Genomic DNA, 12471 nt, shown 5'->3' with positions numbered 1-12471 from the left:
GTAACATTTTTAAAAGGATCTGGATCATCCTCAGGAACTGCATTGAATCTTTCTTAACATAAGGTTTGAAAATCTTGGCTTTTTTAAGTTGCCATCTCTGTACGCTTGATATTTCTCTTCTTCCTTTGAAGGTCAAGATTACTGGAAAATGGTCACTTCCACAGAGGTCATTCCACACTTTCCATGAGAGATCTAGTAGTAGCTCAGGCTGGCAGATGGTTAGGTCAATTGCTGAATAAGGACCATGTCCAGGGTGTAAATAGCCATCATTTAAAAGGCACAGTGCATGGTTGTTTATAAAGTCCTCAATGTTCTTGCCTTTTGTATTACACTGATTACTACCCTACAAGGTCTTATGGCTGTTAAAAGCCACCATAAATATGAATGGGGGAGGAAGCTGCTCCACAAGGTTGTCCAGATCTTGATGCTTTATAGTCATATCCAGTGGAATGTATATGGAGCATACTGTGATAGTCCTCTGGAGGTTTAGATGTTCTCCGGTTACTTGTAAATGATATTTAGTGTGATGTATCTGTGTATCACATAATTTCTAATTAAAATAGCTGTTCCCCCAGAAGCATGTCTATTGTTTGGACCAAAAGAATTTAAAATGGTAAAGTTTTTAAAAGAAATGGTAGTATCAGGTGACAACTGCGTCTCTTGTAGACAAAGAGCAAGTGGGTTGATAATTGCAGCTAATCATTGCAATTCTGAGAAGTTAGCTCTGAGCCCACTGCAGTCCCATTGGATAATATTGTGATCCATGTTTGGGAAGTATTTAAGTTGGGAAAATAGGGATATTAACCCTAATTCTGCCTTTTGGTGAGCGGCTCCTACTGTGATGTCCACTCTCTTTCATTTCGACATCTTTGATAGCTTTCACCTTTGTATTCTCATCCTGTGATACTTTTAATTGTGAACATCCTGCTTTTTTAGAATTCTTTTTAATTATTTGATTTTCTGTTTGTAAGTACTGGTTGGTTTGGCTATGGGTTGATGTAGTTTTGTTTGATTTCCTACACTCTTTGATCTAGGAGGAGGTATGCCTTTACTGTTGCTGACAGTTTGTGGTTTATCCTTTTGCAGCCAGGTCAATTTTTTTTGACCACAGAGGCAAAAGTTTTATTTACAATGAAAGAGGGATACACAGAGACCAATTTGCGTGCTTCATACATCTTATTTTCTGAATTTCTTTCTCTTTCATGTAGCCATTTGTTCTCCTGCACAATTGCAGAATTTGGGTGGCTTCTGGCAGTTTTCTTTGTCATGATCCTCCTCTCCACAATTACCACAGATACGCTTATTCTTACAGCTGTTTGATCCATGTTCATACTTTAAACAGTTAAAGCATCTCAGTTGATATGATATAAATAAGTCCACTGGAACACTCAACATTTCTGGAGGTTGAGGTTTATTGAAGGTAATAATGTAAGTGCCAGTTTTGATGATTCGATTCGATTGTTATTCTTTTCACATACATAACTCCTTGAGATTTAAGTTCAGAAGTTATTTCTTCTTTATCTACATCATCCAACTCTAGGGTAAGAATCACTAATTTGCTGTAGTTGAGTGTTGGATGTGGAGAAGTCTTTATATCAAGTCCAGCAAATTGGCACGAAGAAGGTTCTCTGAATTAGCCTTCTTACAACATTCCACCAGAATCTGGCCAGATAGCAGTTTCTTCACCTCCTTAACAGTACCAGCTATTCCTGTAATACCCTTGTGAATGGCGAAAGGAGATTTCTTTGTGATTGGCATATCTGATGATGCAGATTCAATAATTATACATTTTGGCCAATCTTCATTGTTAGATATAGAAGCACATGGATTCTCAGAAGTGCAGTCCATGACCAGGTCTAAAAGTAATTTTTAGGATGTGTGTTTGGCATCCATGTTTAGTGTATTATTCTTCATCATCTCTACTCCCCACCCACCTTGGAGTCCAACAAGGGGATGCACAGAGCCGCGGAAATCCTGCAGATTATGCACCAGGCATATAGGGATGGTATAATTGAGCACAAAGAACAAGAGATGTTCTATCTACTCGAATGACCCTTAGCCAACGCCTTCTGGAGATACTGAAAAGATAGCTGATGTTAAGCTATCACGTAGCATTACCTTGGCACATCTTGACCAGCCAACTGATTGGATTGGACCTTTCCAATCTCCTGTCTAGGTGAAGTAGGAGCCAAAGCACAGTATTGAAACAATGGAAGCCACAGAAAACCACATTTCTCACGAGCCAGGATCTCTTCCTCCACCAACACAGGTCACAACTCAAGTCACCCTCTCTTGTCGTATTTTATGCAAGGTGATGCTAGGACTTTAACTATTCAGGGTCCTTACAGAGAGGTAGACAGTGATGGTATACGAAGATGGGAAAACTCAAGTACAGTACAGAGAGGGAAAAATAAATAAAGTATATAAACAACTGTGACCCAAGTATGGGAGGCTCAAGGGTTATTCACTCTTGCCCAAGGAGTTGACCCTAGCACTACGGAGGGAAGGAGTGTGCCACTGTTCCTTTCACAAGCTACCACCAGAGGTTACCACTGTGGAGAAGAGTCGAGATAATGGTTAGGTTGGTTGTGTACATTACTACTGAAATATCAATGTGTATTGCTTTTCTCATGAAGCAAATACTGACAGATTATCAGTAAAATGAGAGATCGTTAAACTCTCAACAGCACCATCCTTGTCATATACTGTAGCACAAAAATATATATATAATATTCTTGCTAGCAACAAGCTGCAAGGTTCAATAGTTATTTGAACAGATCAAATTTAAGTTGTGTTAACTTCATTCATTTAGGTTTTCTCTACAAAAAATATTTGAGTAGATCCTACATTTTAATTTTATATCAAAGAAACAAATTTTCATTGTGTGAAACCAATGTCCACAATTAAATTAAGTTTACCAAACAACTTTTTTATTTCAGTGCTGACCACCTAACCCAATGGACAAGTCAAATTGTTGTGTCATTTTAAATCTTTAACATGTCCCTTTAATATTGAAACGTATAAATGTATATTTAATTTAAGTCGAAAAGTCACTGAATTGTAGGAATGACCCATTTGAGAATTTGAAAGAAATATGCTTTATTATCATGTTAATACGTCGCAATGCAAACAAATCCTGATGGTCATAAAATATTTTTTTGTCTTATGCATATTTATTTATTTTGATTTTGGGGTGAAATATATCCCAGACATTTCTTTATTTTCCTAAATTTTTTAACTTGTTCATGTCCATATCACAAACGGTACGGGACTAGTTATGCACCCCAGTTTTCAAATGTAGGGTTTGGAGTTAAATAGAAATAGTGAGCAATAGTAACAGTATTGCTTGTCTTTGCAAACACATAATAAGACTGCAGACCGCTGCAGTAACTCTTTAAATGACTATGAAAACAGATTCCACTGGAGTATTTTGTTCCTCAATGAATTTCAAGTCTGCAGGAGTTTGTTAGCATTTTGAGTATTTGCCACCAAAGAAATGGAGACTGAACACTCTTCTCCCACACAAAAATGTCCAACAGAGACGACAATAGAAATAAGACATCTACACATAACATAAAAAAAACAACTTTAATTATAATCCTTAATCTTTCAAATGAACAAGAGCCCCTCCCCCTAAACACTCCAATAGACAAATTCAATCTTATTTACAGCATACATAGATCCAGATATACAGTATTTCTGACCAAATAAATCACACTGGTCACTAAGAAACAACTGATTTATGCAGACTTTGAGCTACAGTTCAAATGCACTGATGTTAAGAGATGTTGATATTTGATGATAAAATGCTACCGAATTCCTCTACAATGGCCAAGCCATTGCATTTCAGCTGGCTTTGGAAATGGAGGTGCTCTAACACCAGAAATCACAAATCTATGGGACCATACAAAGCATCTTCATGCAAGTTTGAGGGAACAAATTTAGACTCGCATTCCAGTACATATCAGCAATATTAAAAGGAATATTTCCTGGTTAAATACAAGTTAAGGTCTATAGACAGCATCTCTAGCATGCTTTCGATTACCAAAATTTTTTTTTGACTCAGCGTACAGAACTGCAATTACAATGGAAGTCTACGGGGCAACCGCTAGCCCCACTGAGTTCCATTGTAAGTGCAAAACTGAAATTATTTTCTGCTGTAAATGACAACATACCACATTTATGGTCTAGAGCTTAACCTGGAATTTTCCTTTAATTCAAGTTGAATATTTGTTGAATAATAGTGGTTTAGGTTTGTCAGAGAAAACATCTGCTAAAAGTGATTGTGTTTGGACCAAAAGTCACAGTTTAGGAGCATATTAAAAGAGCTTGGACAATAATGAGAGCATGATGCAGCTATGATCAAATGTGACTCTCGAATTGATGCGAGAACAGTGTCTGAACAAATCATGGTGATTCAGTTAAGGCTGTGCTTTGTGCTGGAGGCGATGTGGATATCACTCCCTGCCTTTACGACTAACAGAAAACTCCCTACCCCTGAAATAGTGTCAGACTAGTCTCAGATCTACTTTAGCAAGGAATGATCACTCCTCAAACAACATTCTCTCATTTAATGCAATTAAATTACTATAAATGTTACAATTTTATAGGTACAGTATATAACAGTCAAAAAAGTGCACTTGCAGAGGGGGGGAAAATAAGTAAAAGAAAAACCACACATCACATAGACGGCATTTTAAAACACAGATCGTAACAGGTCTGTCTGTGGTGCATAATGAAGATGTCACTAAGTGAAGGGCTGAAGGAACAGGGCACTGCGCTGGCCATTACCACTAGATTTCCTGTCATGGGTAACCAGAGCAAACAACGAACAAATTAACCCAAAATATGACAGTAATCAGAAACTAACTCAGGACTATTTTGAAGTACATTGCAGTAGTCAAGCAGATCTGGCTGCTGCATGGAATTATTCTCAAATTGTTGCGAAAATAATTGTGGTGCCCATTTTCTTTTTTTTTTTTTACACGACTTAAACTGAAAAAGAGTGAATCTTACAATGAAATGTTCAGGTCATATTTCACTGCTAATAATATGTATGTGTGTATATATATATATATATATATATATATATATATATATATATATATATATATATATATATATATATATATATATATATATATATATATATATACACACACACACACACACCGATCAGCCACAACATTAAAACCACCCGCCTAATATTGTTTAGGTCCCCCTCCTCCTGCAAAAACATCGCCAACCTGCATCTCAGATCAGCATTCTGAGATCATATTCTTCTCACCACAATTGTACAGAGCAGTTATCTGAGTTACTGTAGACTTTGTCAGTTCGAACCAGTCTGGCCACTCTCTGTTGACCCCTTTCATCAACAAGGCATTTCCGTCCACAGAACTGCCGCTCACTGGATGTTTTTTTGTTTTTGGCACCATTCAGAGTAAATTCTAGAGACTTGTGTGAAAATCCCAGGAGATCAGCAGTGACAGAAATACTCAAAACAGACGGTCTGGCACAAACAATTTAATGTTCACATCAACCATTATAATGGGGGAAAAATGTGATCTCAGTGATTTGGACTATGGCATGATTGTTGATGCCAGATAGGCTGGTTTGAGTATTTCTGTAACTGCTGATCTCCTAGGAGTGTGTGTGTGTGTGTATATAAGAAACAGAAGCCCATTCAGCTTTGTGTCATAATTTTCATTACAATCACATTTCACCCCAACATTCTCATTACTGTAATGCAAAGATCATAACCTCATTACTATAATGTGAAAAAAAAAATTCTTAATTAAAATCAGCATTTATCAGTACTTAAATTCAGTACAACAAATACTAGCACAATGTATAATTACATTTAGCAATAATTTAAACAATATTACGGTAATGAGAATGAGATTTTTTAACACTACTGCTGGATCCTGATAATTGAGTGAAGGATGTCTAAAACTGTCACACAGTCACATTGCAAGAAAATCTTAATGGTGTTTAAAAAAGGCATAATTTTCTTTATGCAAAATATAATATTGATATTTTATTTTTTTATTATTATGACGTGAAAGATGACCAGTGCATTTTTTGTGCCAGATCATATTTCACCCCAAATTTATAATATTTTGCATAAAGAAATTTTAGCCTATTTTTAGGATCATTAATATTTCTAAATGTTCTTATTAATTTGTCATTCTAATATTTATATTTTGCATTGTAACATTATTTTTTATGACAATCATCCCCACCCCAAATTCTCATTACTGTAATGCAAAAAAAAAAAAAAAAAAAAAAAAAAAAAAAAATCATTACTGTATTGTGATTTTTTTAAATTAAAATAAATAAGCAAACTTATGCAATGCCACAACATTTATTTCCATCCAGAGTTGCATTAATTTTTGGCCAAGATTGATGACGGGAGAGTCGAACCACTCCGTAAAGTCTTCTCCAGCACAACCCAAAGACTTTCATGTGTGAAAATGATTCATCATTCTCCCTGAACCACTCTTTCACAATTTGAGCCCGATGAATCATGGCATTGTCGTCCTGGAATATACCCTTGCCATCAGGGAAGAAAAAATCCATTGATGGAATAACCTGGTCATTCAGTACATTCAGGTAGTCAGCTGACTTCATTTTATTGCCACATAACATTGCTGAGCCTTGGATAATGATCCAATCATAGGCTCTTAATTATCTGCTTATTTAAATCCTAACTGCAACTTTTTTTTTTTTGGCCAGGCAGTGTATACTTAGAACAGTACTTTTACCATTTAAATAATAATAAAAATTACTTTTCGCATTACGGTAATGAGAAGGAGATTTTTTTCCACACTACAGTAGGCTACTGAGAATTGAGGGAAGGGGGTTTAAATGTGCTTAATTGTCACAACAGCAGTGTCACAATGCAAGAAAATCTTAAAGGTCTTAAAAAGGCCTCATTTTCTTTATACAAAATCTAATGTTCATTTTTTTCTTTTGATTTAGCAGTGAAATATGACCTGACTATATTCGTGATATTCTCCCAAAATCTCCATTAAAGTTTAAATCAATCAAATATTATACGTATTTTTGGGACATTAAAGAAAGTTTGGATAAGTAAAATGTTAAACCAGATATTTCAGTGAGCCTGGGTAGCTCAGCAAGTAATGATGCTGACTACCATCCCTGGAGTTACGAGTTTGAATCCAGGGTGTGCTGAGTGACTCCAGCCAGGTCTCCCAAGCAACCAAATTGGCCCCGTTGCTAGGCAGGATAGAGTCACATGGGGTAATCTCCTCGTGGTCACGATTAGGTTCTCGCTCTCAATGGGGCGCGTGGTAAGTTGTGCGTGGATCGCGGAGAATAGCATGAACCTCCACACGCTGCGAGTCTCTGCGGTGTCATGCACGGCGAGCCACGTAATAAGATGCGTGAATTGACTATCTCAGAAGCAACTGAGACTTGTCCTCTGCCACCCAGATTGAGGTGAGTAACCGTGCCACCACGAGGACCGAGGACCTAGTAAGCATTGGGAATTGGGCATGCCAAATTGGGGAGAAAAGGGGATTAAATATTAAAATACAAAAAAACCAGGTATCTCAAGTTTAAAAAAATAAAATAACGTTATTCTATATGAATAGAATAGAGAAGATTTGCTGTAATAAATCTCAATACACAATTTAACCAGTAGACTTTAAAGTAGGATGCAGAGGATGGCTGAGGTTAAGTTACATGATAATCTCCAACCCAAACCAGAGCAGGGCTGCAGTAAACATCTGATAAGCACAAGATAGTGCAGACCAAATGACAAGGTCTGAACAGATGTTTCTTTTTTCCTCCAAACCAAGAACAGATTATCTGCATGTACAGCAAAGGGGTTTTAACAGCTTTGCTTTCTCATTGAAAGTCAATGTTTGGATCTCAACATGTATAGATTTTTTTTTTTTAAATAGCCTGTGCTAACAGCCGACCAGCTAACCTGCATGAATGACCATCGATATGCTCATTTGTTTTGTACTTTGTCACTTTTTACAAAATCATAGAGGGGACATTCAATTTAAAGGGATAGTACACTCAAAAATGTAAAATTCTGTCACTTAACTCACTTTTTTGTGTTGTTCCAAACACATTAGCACTGCTTGCATCACTTCTTTTTAAAAGAAATACATAGACAATAAAAACAATGCCAACTAAAGCCTTTATCAGCCAAATAACAAAGGACACTGCATCTACGTGCACTTCCGCAGTAATTCAGGATTGACTTCAAAGACACTTAACCCTTTAAGCTCTGAAGGTGTTTTTAAAAATGTCCTGTTCAGTGGCATACCCAATATTAAAGGCTTATAACTAAATAAAAAACAAAACAAAACAAAAAACAAGGACTCTCAGGCTAAAAAAAAATCACAAAAAACTTGAGCCAAAAATTAACTTTTTTCTATTTGACATTATATATCTCAGGGTGTAAATAAGGTAGCTCCAAAAAATTGATTTTGTTTTGTCCCAACCATGTCACCTGTAACCGAGTAAGATTTTGTGTTGATATGACAAAGCAATCAAAAGTTATAGCATTACAAATATAATTTATCCTAGTGTCTAAAAATGTCTGTGCCCAAAAGCCTCTCTAAACAAATAAAACATAATAATTGTACATAAGAACTAATTACACATGCAAATACAACATCTCTCCAAAGCATGCAGGCATGATTTACGAGATTCTGTGTCATTTGAGTCATCACTGAGTCTGTGTCATGTACTTGGCACCATCTCCTGGTGCCCATATGTATTAGAGTGAATGATCCTCTCTGCCCATATTTGGATGACTTCCACCTCTGGTTGCAGCAATCTGAATCCTAAAACGATTGGTTTAGTGTTCCATGACGCTTGACAACATACTTCATGATTTCCGATTAAGGTATCTGATCCAGGAAAGCTAACATGTTTTTAGTCAGATAGCACATTATGTGCTGTGTGGACATTGTGTTTTGTGTAGAATATCTAATGATCCATGCATCCGATTACGTTGTGGGTGGGCTCGTTTCAAAGATAATCGATAATCTGATATTTTATGTTCCGTTTATTTTTCGTGAAGTTATAAGCGAAAACGCAGCATATAAGCAACACCTGTTTACATACAACATGTATGTCAAAGACATATACTTAGCTATTACTCGCTATATTTGGCTGGTTGTATTCTACTCTTTTAGAGCTTTCTAATGACATATGACATATGTCTATTTGATCAGTTTGATGTTTTACCGATTACAATAATATGTGCAGTGCAAATTTTTTTTATAAATTATCAAAATGGAACACTTCTGATTTGTTTGCAAATTCAAAGCACTTGTTCAGTTTTGGTCATAATACCTGCATGTAAAATAGAGCTTCTAAGCTTTAAAACGATACTTATTTTATGTTGGTCAAGACTCCTAGTTATTTTTCAGATTAAAACTTTTTATTGATTCACACAATTGACACAGAAAACCAAAACATATTCACAGAATCAACATTTAACCCCATTATTCCCTTTCCCCCTCCCAATCCCCAACTCCAACCTGACCCTCAACAAATATCCCTGTGGTCACAACTTGAGCATACACCAAAAAAACAAAACAAAAAAAACTACTTTTTTTAAAACTACACTTCTCTCTCCACTGCGCCTCCCCGAGAGCCCTCCAAAAAGGCCAAATAGCTGCCCCATTTTTTATTAAATGAATCTAAGTTGCATAGCCTTCTACATGACATTTCCTTGAATGCCGCTACCCTGCCCATCACTGTGCACCACTCTTGAAATGAGGGCTCTCCAGCCAACTTCCATCCCCTAAGAATGATCGGTCTACCAATCATAACACTGACTAGGACCCAATTTTTTATGCATTTATCCCCTATATTAATGACCGCCCCATTGCCTAAAATACAGAGTCTGAGGCAAAATGAAATTTGAGTGCCCAATACGTCACACATAAAACTCTGAACCCTCAACCAAAATTCTTGGATCTTAACACACTACCAAAAACATGGGTTGTGTCCCCATCTTCTGATTGGCATCGCAGGTGGGTGTGTTTTTAAGACCAAGCCTATACAATCTATAGGGGGTCCAATAGAATCAATGTAAAATCTTAAATTGCATAAGGCGCACCCTTGCATCTCTAGATGTAGACTTGACTTTTTTTTTTTTTAATCCTAGCCCACACTCCCTCCTCCAATAAGACTACTAGTTATTAATATTTTGAAAATTATTTTTTTCTTAGCGGGCCCATACGAGCTTAAAGGGTTAATCATTAATCTTACAGTTCAGTCAATGTCCTTTAGTTTTAAACATTGTCCACCAACATCTACTCAATTTACTCAATACATGACTTGTATAATACATAAGTAACCAATATTGGCATTATACTGTATTCATGCTGTATAGCCAGAGGGCAGCTGGCTCCACCAGCTAAGCCTGGTTTCTCCCAAGGTTATTTTTCTCCATTAACTAACATCTTATTGAGTTTTGGGTTCCTTGTCACAGTCGACTTTGGTTTGCTCACTGGGGGCCTAAAAACAATCATTTTTAAGGCATGATTTTCAATCACAGTTTCATTTGAACTGCCCAATGAGGACTTTGACACATTTCATTACACCATCATTTTCTGTAAAGCTGCTTTGAAATGATGCGTGTTGTGAAAAGCGCTATACAAATAAAAATGACTGAACATGACTTTTTCTCCTCTGTGAAACACATAAGATGTTAGGCAGAATGTTGGCCTCAGTCACCATTCACTTTTATTGTATGGTAAAATGATGTAATGAAAGTGAATGGTGACAGAGACTAACATAACGTCTTCTTTTGTGTTCCATGGAAGAAAGTCATCCGGATCTGGAGTTAATCATGACAGAATTGTTAATTTTGGTTGAACTATCCCAACAAAGGTCAGATATGTCACAATGTATGTAATGACTCAACAATATTTCGTTTTCAAAACCTATGGAATGTTTAATCTACTGCTCACGCTGAATGTTTTATCGCAGTCCAGTGAAGTCTAGTTGATAGCTTTACAAGAAGGAACTGTGTGTGTGAGTGAGAATTACAGGATAAGTTAAAAGTTTAAAGCACACACACACAGTCTCTCAGTCAAGTCAGGATTCACCTCTACTGCCCGTGGCACTCACTAGGCGCCTTCCAGCCCAGTGCAGAGGGGCCCGGAGATGTGTCCTAGGCGAACAGCTTTATATCTGAGGTCAGACTTGTCAAAAGTTGCAGATGGACGTCATAAGAAATGATCCAGATGTGTCTGGGTGTGGAGGGGTTACACTGGGGGGATGGGGTTAAAGGGGCGTGCTTACCCAGAGACACCCGGAGCTGAAAAAGTTAATAATTATTCAAAAACCATTAGTAAAGCTGTAGCACAGGGACTATTAAAACTATCACAGAACATAAATGTCATTATAAAATAGTTCCAGTCATGGGTCTTGACTGGTCAATACAGCATTCTAGCCATGAATACACGGTATAGCTATGATGTCAAACACCTGTTTATTTTATATATCACTGCGCAGCACCCAGAGAGGCCTAAAACTATTAACCTTAGTTTACATGTCAGGGACTTTATCTTCTGGCAGAAGAATGGCTTAAATATTTGCTTAAAGACCCCATGAAATCAAAACAAGTTTTGTGGCTTTTAGTATGTTTGTTTGCTTTGAGGTCATCTATAAGCTAGTGCATTCTTCAAATTAACAAAACTATCTTTTAGCAGATATATGCATTTTAAATCTGCAGGGAAAATGGACCAAAAATATTGATGTTTCATCATGCACTCAGGGGGTCTCCAAATCTTCCTCCAATAAAATGCACTTTAGAATGAGACTGTCCTTCCCCTAATATTTCCTGCTCCGACAAGCAATAGGTGTGTTTGACTTCAATGGCGCCTTGCCTTGCCGATCAGCGGGATTAGCCGGTTGCAGATGGGGGAGGAGTTGAAAAGAGCCGTCAAGCCGGACACTTTGATGTAGGTTCAGCACACTATGGGAAGTGTAGTCACTGCAGATCGCGCAATGTTTGCTTTCTTTTTTTGCAGATGAAGTCGATGCAATAGAAATTAAGGTTGACAGACGCTTGAATATTACATAATATAACCAGAGACACTATTCATTTGAATAGGTTACATGCTGCTTAATACAGTGCCTGTGTATACAAGAAGAAAGTCTGATATAAGCCTATATTATTTTAATACCAATAAATGAGTCTTTATTTTTGAATAATTTTGAATTGTTATAAATAAACATGATAAACACGGATTTGTGAGTTTAGCCGAACTTAAAGGGATAGTTTATGCAAAAATGAAAATTCTCTCATCATTTACTCCTGCCATCTCAGATGTGTATGACTTTCTTTCTTTTGCAGAAAACAAATAAATATTTTTAGAAGTATATTTTAGCTCTGTAGGTCCTTACAATGCAAGTGAATGGTGATCAGACCTTTGTGGTGCCACAAATCACAAAGGAAACAAAAAAGTC

At 36.8% G+C, this 12471-nt stretch overlaps 1 protein-coding gene across 4 annotated transcripts in view; it reads right to left on the bottom strand.

Annotated features, from left to right (window-relative positions):
• Positions 1-1189: 1189 nt before the first annotated feature.
• Positions 1190-12471, bottom strand: part of LOC127421910 (ras-related protein Rab-4B) — a 32930-nt gene continuing 21648 nt past the window's right edge. For 2 of the 4 annotated variants that reach the window (XM_051665123.1, XM_051665128.1), the window contains one exon: positions 10132-11317. The gene's annotated coding sequence lies outside the window, so the exon portion shown is untranslated. Of the gene's footprint in view, positions 2553-5115; positions 7495-10131; positions 11318-12471 lie in introns of those variants that run through there. The other 2 variants (XM_051665124.1, XM_051665127.1) reach the window with 2 other exon arrangements.

The sequence above is a fragment of the Myxocyprinus asiaticus genome, chromosome 31 (genome assembly GCF_019703515.2).
Source record: "Myxocyprinus asiaticus isolate MX2 ecotype Aquarium Trade chromosome 31, UBuf_Myxa_2, whole genome shotgun sequence".
Lineage (NCBI taxonomy): Eukaryota > Metazoa > Chordata > Actinopteri > Cypriniformes > Catostomidae > Myxocyprinus > Myxocyprinus asiaticus.
Note: the sequence above shows the minus strand (reverse complement) of the source record. Positions and strands in the feature narration are given on the sequence as shown.